Source organism: Capricornis sumatraensis, chromosome 3 (assembly GCF_032405125.1).
Source record: "Capricornis sumatraensis isolate serow.1 chromosome 3, serow.2, whole genome shotgun sequence".
NCBI classification, from domain to species: domain Eukaryota; kingdom Metazoa; phylum Chordata; class Mammalia; order Artiodactyla; family Bovidae; genus Capricornis; species Capricornis sumatraensis.
In genome coordinates, this window is record NC_091071.1 from 42,853,938 (window position 1) to 42,860,911 (window position 6,974).

General features: G+C 38.7%; 1 pseudogene; it reads left to right on the forward strand.

Moving 5' to 3' along the window:
- Window positions 1–5,770: 5,770 nt before the first annotated feature.
- On the forward strand, window positions 5,771–6,974 carry LOC138075430 (olfactory receptor 4A47-like; annotated as a pseudogene).

Below are 6,974 nucleotides of genomic sequence, written 5' to 3' on the forward strand. Positions count from 1 at the left end.
ACCATATTTCTTGCAGATAGAGAATAATATCTAATTCACGTCCGGGGTTTTATAATAAACACTGTAGGACCTCATAGAAAGCTGAATGTGGAACCTCATGAGGAATATTTGTTTACCAGTGCTCTGGTTCAGAGTGGGACTCTGAGATCTAGAACACACACATTTGTATGAAGATAAGGAAGAACTGTGAGTATACAAATATTCACGTAAGTAGTTTCCTCTTTCTTGAAACAGAGGAAAGAGCAGTCTTCTCTAGCCTACACACTACATTACTGCCGCATTTTGGAAAAAAAAAAAAAGCGCTGTCATGTAAAGATGTTTATTCTTCTCATGAACTTCCTCCTTCATCCCTTACTGCTTCCAAACAGCTAACCAGGGTCAAGTCACAGGAAAGTCCAAACAAGAAAGGGTTTTAATGTACACTCACATCATTGAAAATGCTTCACAGAGTAACTATGTGTTTTGCTTTACTTACAGAACCAATTATTAGATCTGTGGCAAAGAACAACAAGACATAGCTGCTAATGTATGAAAGATTGAATAGTCCACTTTTTCTTCGATTGTAGGTAGTAACAATGTCTTAACACACTCTGCTGTTCTGGGGTGCAGTAGCTTAGGAGTGAAAATAATTTGAACTTAATTAACATTTAGAGGACTTAGATCCCAAAGTTTCCAGGAGGGGGATTTGGGAAGTATGATACTAGCATGTCCATGTTCAGTGCATATGAAAGAGTTCAATTAAAAGAACTGTGAACTGACTGATATGACAATTGAGATTTTTTTAATGTTTTCAAAAATATCTTTATTACCAGTGCTTTGAAACCCTGCTCCACCTGCCTTGCAGAGTAAATGTAACTTCCAACACAACTTGCAAGTTTCTTTTTTTTTTTTATTGATGGCAATCATATTGTTTTAATTAATTAGTTTATTTTAATTGGAGGCTAATGACTTTACAATATTGTAGTGGTTTTTGCCATACATTGGCATGAATCAGCACATGTGTCCCCCATCCTGAACCCCCTTCCCACCTCCCTCCCCATCCCATCCCTCAGCTTGTCCCAGTGCACCGGCTTTGAGTGCCCTGTTTCATGCATCAAACTTGGACTGGTCATCTATTTCACACATGGTAATATACAGGTTTCAATGCTATTCTCTCAAATCATCCCACCCTCACCTTTTCCCGCAGAGTCCAAAAGTCTGTTCTTCATGTCCTTGCCTCTTTTGCTGGGCCACCATGACCATCTTTCTAAACTCCATATATTTGTGTCAATATACTGTATTTTTTTTTTCTTTTTAACTTATTTCACTCTATATAATAGGCTCTAGTTTCATCCACCTCATTAGAACTGAGTAAAATTTATTCTTTTCAGTAGCTGAGTAATATTCCATTGTTTATCTGTACCACAGCATTCTTAACCATTTGCCTGGTGATGAACATCTAGGTTGCTTCCATGTCCTAGCTATTGTAAAAAGTGCTGCAATGGGGTACATGTGTCTCTTTCATTCTGTTTTCCTTGGTGTGTATGCCCAGTAGTGGGATTGCTGGGTCATATGGCAGATCTATTTCCATTTTTTTTAAGGAATCTCCACACTGTTCTCCATAGGGGCTGTACTGGTTTGCATTCCCAACAACAGTGTAAGAGGGTTCCATTTTCTCTACACCCTTTCCAGCATTTATTGTTTGCAGACTTTTTGATGGCAGCCGTTCTGATCAGCGTGAGATGGTACTTCATTGTGGTTTGATTTGCATTTCTCTGATAATGAATGATGTTGAGCATCTTTTCATGTGTTTGCTAGCCATCTGTATGTCTTCTTTGGAGAAACCTGTGTTTAGTTCTTTGGCCCATTTTTTTATTTGGTCATTTATTTTGCTGGAATTGAGCTGCATGAGCTGCTTATATATTTTTGAGATTAGTTATTTGTCAGTTGCTTCATTTGCTATTATTTTCCCCCATTCCGAAGGCTGTCTTTTCACCTTGCTTAAAGTTTCCTTCATTATGCAAAAACTTTTAAGATTAATTAGGTCCCATTTGTTTATTTTTGCTTTTATTTCCATTACTCTGGGAAATGGGTCATAGAGGATCCTGCTGTGATTTATGTCAGAGAATGTTTTGCCTTTGTTTTCCTCTATGAGTTTTATAGTTTCTGGTCTTACATTTTGATCTTTAATCCATTTTGAGGTTTTTTTTTTTTTAATGTGGTGTTAGAAAGTGTTCTGAAGTGAAGTGAAGTGAATTTGCTCAGTTGTGTCCGACTCTTTGCAACTCCATGGACTGTAGCCTACCAGGCTCCTCCGTGCCTGGGATTCTCCAGGCAGGAATACTGGAGTGGGTTGCCATTTCCTTCTCCAGGAGATCTTCCCAACCCAAGGATCGAACCTGGGTCTCCCGTATTGCAGGCAGACGCTTTACCATCTGAGCCACCAGGGAGGCTCAAGTGTCATTCTTTCACAGGTGGTTAACTAGTTTTCTCAGCACCACTTGTTAGAGACATTGTCTTTTCTCCCTTGTATATTCTTGTGATGACAATCATAATATACTCTATGAAGTTAAGTATTAGTTAGCCAGTGATGTCTGACTCTTTGTGACCCCATGGACTGTAGCCTCCCAGGCTCCTCTGTCTGTGGAATTCTGCATGCAAGATTTACTGTAGCGGCTTGCCATTTCCTTCTCCAGATCTTCCTGAATCAAGGATCAAACCTGGGTTTTCCACATTGTTGGAAGATTCTTTCCATCTGAACCACTAGGGAAGCCCTACTATAAATGTATCAAATTAACAGGTTGTACACCTTAAACTTCCACAGTGTTACATGTCTGATATAGTTAAATGAAAAAATAAAAAAGCCTAGGATCTTTTAAACGTGCTATCTTATTTTAGGGGAACTAAAATAACCTTGATGTGCAATGGAAGAAATCACAACATGTGAAATTCCTTAAATAAAATTTTAGTGACTTCAAATATGTTTGCCTTATGTCTCATGGAACTAAAAAAAAAAAAAACTACGCTTAAAAACCTGTCTATAGAACAAAGAGTTTTTGGACATGAGGCACTCACCTTGAAATTTGATGTAGTTTTGTTTTGTATTGTTTCTCCCAAGAAAAAAATGTGGTGTGGTTCTAATCCCCAGTGCCTCAGAATGTGAATTTATCTAGCAATAGTCTTGTGGTGTAAGTGCCTGACAATTAATTTTTTGGAGTGTAATGTAAGTGGCTAACATTAAGCTTTTGGTTGTCCAGCTAACCATTTCAAAGGCATCCATCTTCAGCATCAATAGCTACACAACCAGATAAGGAGCCAGACCTCTCCATCCATGTAGTTCACCTTTTACAAAGCCCTGGGTGATCTATAGCTGACCATTCACAAGACCCCAAATTTGGTGCACTCTTATGTCTTAAATTCACCAATAAAAAGTGAAACCTAGGATACATAGACACCCCATCCCTGAGGCCAGTGAAGGCAGAATCTCAGATTCTCTTTCTCTCTCCTCAACATCTCTCTTTTCCTCATCTCTATCTCTGTCTGTGTCTCAACATTTCCCTGTGTGGTTCCAGGCATGCTGCATAGCCTTCATGACCCCTGAGTAATAAACCTTGTTTTTTTCAGACTTCTCTGCTGGTTGCTGCTGAGGTGCATCTTGCATTCATAATATAAACCACAAGGGTCCACTTAGTCATAGCATTGGTTCTGACTGGAAAAATGTCTACTGGGGTTCCCCAGGAGCACCAGGTGCAGAGGATAGCCAGGATTCCTATTTAACAGCATTACTCTCCATTGGCTGAGACTGACATATTTACAGAGATAGTGAAGTTATATATTTTCCTTATAGGGGTAAAAAGATGATATCATTTTAAGAACTGGTTTAAAATTTTGGAGAGGTTATTTGCTAGGTTAAAGCAGTGCCTAAAATAGAAAAAAAAATCACAAGAATGTCTTGCAAAATCTCAAGTCAACTGGTCTCACCATACAGACATAACAAAATGAGAAGGGCTAAATAACTGGATGGAATTTTTCTACTTGAAGTTGATATGAAAAAAAGGCTACACTAGATAAGTTTCCCTGGGAAAAGTTTAGCTTCTATATTCCTATGTAATCATAAAGATCTGCTTGACTTTTTGATAAGTTATCCTAACCTGCTAAATTGTTTTTGGTGTGCACTTTGGAGTTTATTTTAAAGCTCTATAATGTAAATAAAAACAGTCACCTGAATAATGAGAAGACTTCAAGGAGAAAATGGACAGACAGCTGAATAAAATAAACAATTTCCTCAAGCAATAGTGCACATTTCACCTTCTGTTCTCATACTGGATGAAATAAGAATTCCAGGTCTTTGTGAATAACTTAAAATTTCTTCCTTTAGATTCTAAACAAGCCTCCACAAGGTAAGACTAATAGTAAATAGTGGGAACCAGGTTTCACAATTTTTTATTGTGTAAGACATTAAACCATATTGAAATAACTCAAAATTACATTCCAGTTCTAGTTTTACCACTAAAACTAAAAGTGTGTGATCTCAGGGAAATGAATGACATGTTCTCAGCTTTAGTATCTTCAAATATAATATGAGGATTCCTGTTCTTGTTACCATAAATATTAGATGTGATCCATTAAACTGTGGTTACGTGATCAGAATCCACTGTGGGAGTTTTGAGCAGTGAAGGAATATAATAAGAACAAGATGAAAGAGAATCATATGGGTTAATAACAAGTTGTTATAGGCCAGAATAGAAGTGAGCATACCTGGCAGGAGGCTGCTGCAGTGGCCAGGAAGGAAATGGGGTAGAGAAGATTAAATTTGTAATACATTTTGAAAGTAGAGACAGCAGAGTTTCTTAAAGGTATGAATAAGTCATAGAGGACCAGTAGAAGAGTGAAGAAGACTATAAGCTTTATTGTCTGAGCATTGGCATTGAAGGTGGTATGTTGAATGAGATGGGAAACAACTTTTATATTGTGAAACATTCTTAATTTTGTTTTATAAATACTAAATTGTTATCCAAATTCAAATGTCCAAAACTGGAGGTATTGCATATATAAACATTAAAATTAGAGTAGGAATAGGGGCTTGAGACAAAATTGGAATTGCTTCAGTATTCATTTGACAGGAAAATGTGGAATATCCAAATAAGACCCTCAGAAAGAAGCCTCAGTGAGTTCTAAGACAGCCCAGGGGAACTTATATTCATAGCTCCATTACTCTTACTGAATATGGACATTAGTTTAAGTTTGTCTCAAGTATTACACCTTTGTAAGTTTATAAATGGTTTACATATTCATGGAATTCCCTTCTCATCTTCCCTTAGGATTCTGTCAATATGCTTATAATGTCACTTTTTACATTTGTCTGGGCTTCCTAGGTGACATTAGTGGTAAAGAATTCCCCTGCCAATTCAGGAGATGCAGAGACATGAGTTCGATTCTTGGGGCAGGAAGTTCCCAAGGAGTAGGAAATGACACCCCACTCCAATATTCTTGCCTGGAAAAATACCATGAACAGGGGAGCCTGGCAGGCTGCAGTCCATGGGGATGCAAACAGTCAGACATGACTGAGCACATACAAACATTGATCTGGAATTGTTTGATCATTTACCCTGTGTTCAACTTGGTTAACACAATGTCTATGATACACTGGGATCATATAGATACTCCATACTACTGATTTTAAATGAATGGATACATAGAAGATGCAATTTACACTGGATTTAAAAGTTTTCCCCTTTGTGTTGTAGGTAAACTGCTTCTAATATATGAACTGAGCTCTTATACAAATTTGATGAAACCAAGGAACAATGTAACAGAATTTGTCCTCTTGGGGCTGACTGAATATGTCCAGGGTCAGAAAATACTATTTGTCATCTTCTTGCTCATCTACATTGTGATCATTGTGGGCAACCTACTCATTGTCCTGACTGTGGTGTTCAGTTCAACTCTGAATTCCCCTATGTGCTTCTTTCATGGCTACTTATCATTTATGCTGCTGCTGCTGCTGCTAAGTTGCTTCAGTCATGTCCGACTCTGTGCGACCCCATAGATGGCAGCCCACCACACTCCCCCAACCCTGGGATTCTCCAGGCAAGAATATTGGAGTGGGTTGCCATTTCCTTCTCCAATGCATGAAAGTGAAGAGTGAAATTGAAGTCGCTCAGTCGTGTTTGACTCTTAGCGACCCTATGGACTGCAGCCTACCAGGCTCCTCTGACCATGGGATTTTCCAGGCAAGAGTATTGGAGTGGTGTGCCATTGCCTTCTTCCACTTATCATTTATAGATGATGTTTATTCTACTACTGTCACCCCAAAAATGATTATAAACTTACTTTATGAGAAGAAAACCATTTCCTTCCAAGCTTGCATGACCCAGCTTTTTATAGAGCACTTATTTGGTGGTATGGAGGTTTTATTCCTGGTGGTTATGGCCTATGACCACTCTGTGGCCATCTGCAAACACTTGCATTATTTGACCATCATGAATCAGCAAGTGTGTGTTATGCTTCTTCTCCTGGCCTGGGTTGGTGGGTTTTTACATGCTGTACTTCAACTTCTTTTTGTTTACAGCCTTCCCTTCTGTGGCCCCAATGTCATTTACCATTTCATCTGTGACATGTAACCCTTGTTGAAACTTGCCTGCACTGACATTATTGGCCTCACAGTAGTTGCCAATGATGGGGTGATCTGTGTGGTCATCTTCATGCTCTTACTCATCTCCTATGGGGTCATTCTGCACTCCCTGAAGAATCTTAGTCAGGAAGGGAGGCATAAAGCCTTGTCCACCTGTGGTTCCCACATCACTGTGGTGGTCCTCTTCTTTGTGCCCTGCATTTTTCTGTATGTTAGACCTCCTTCCACTTTACCCATTGATAAATCTTTGACTGTATTCTGTACCATTATCACTTCTATGCTGAACCCTCTAATCTATACTCTGAGAAATGGAGAGATAAAAAATGCCATGAAAAAGCAGTGGATCAGAAAAAGAAAATGA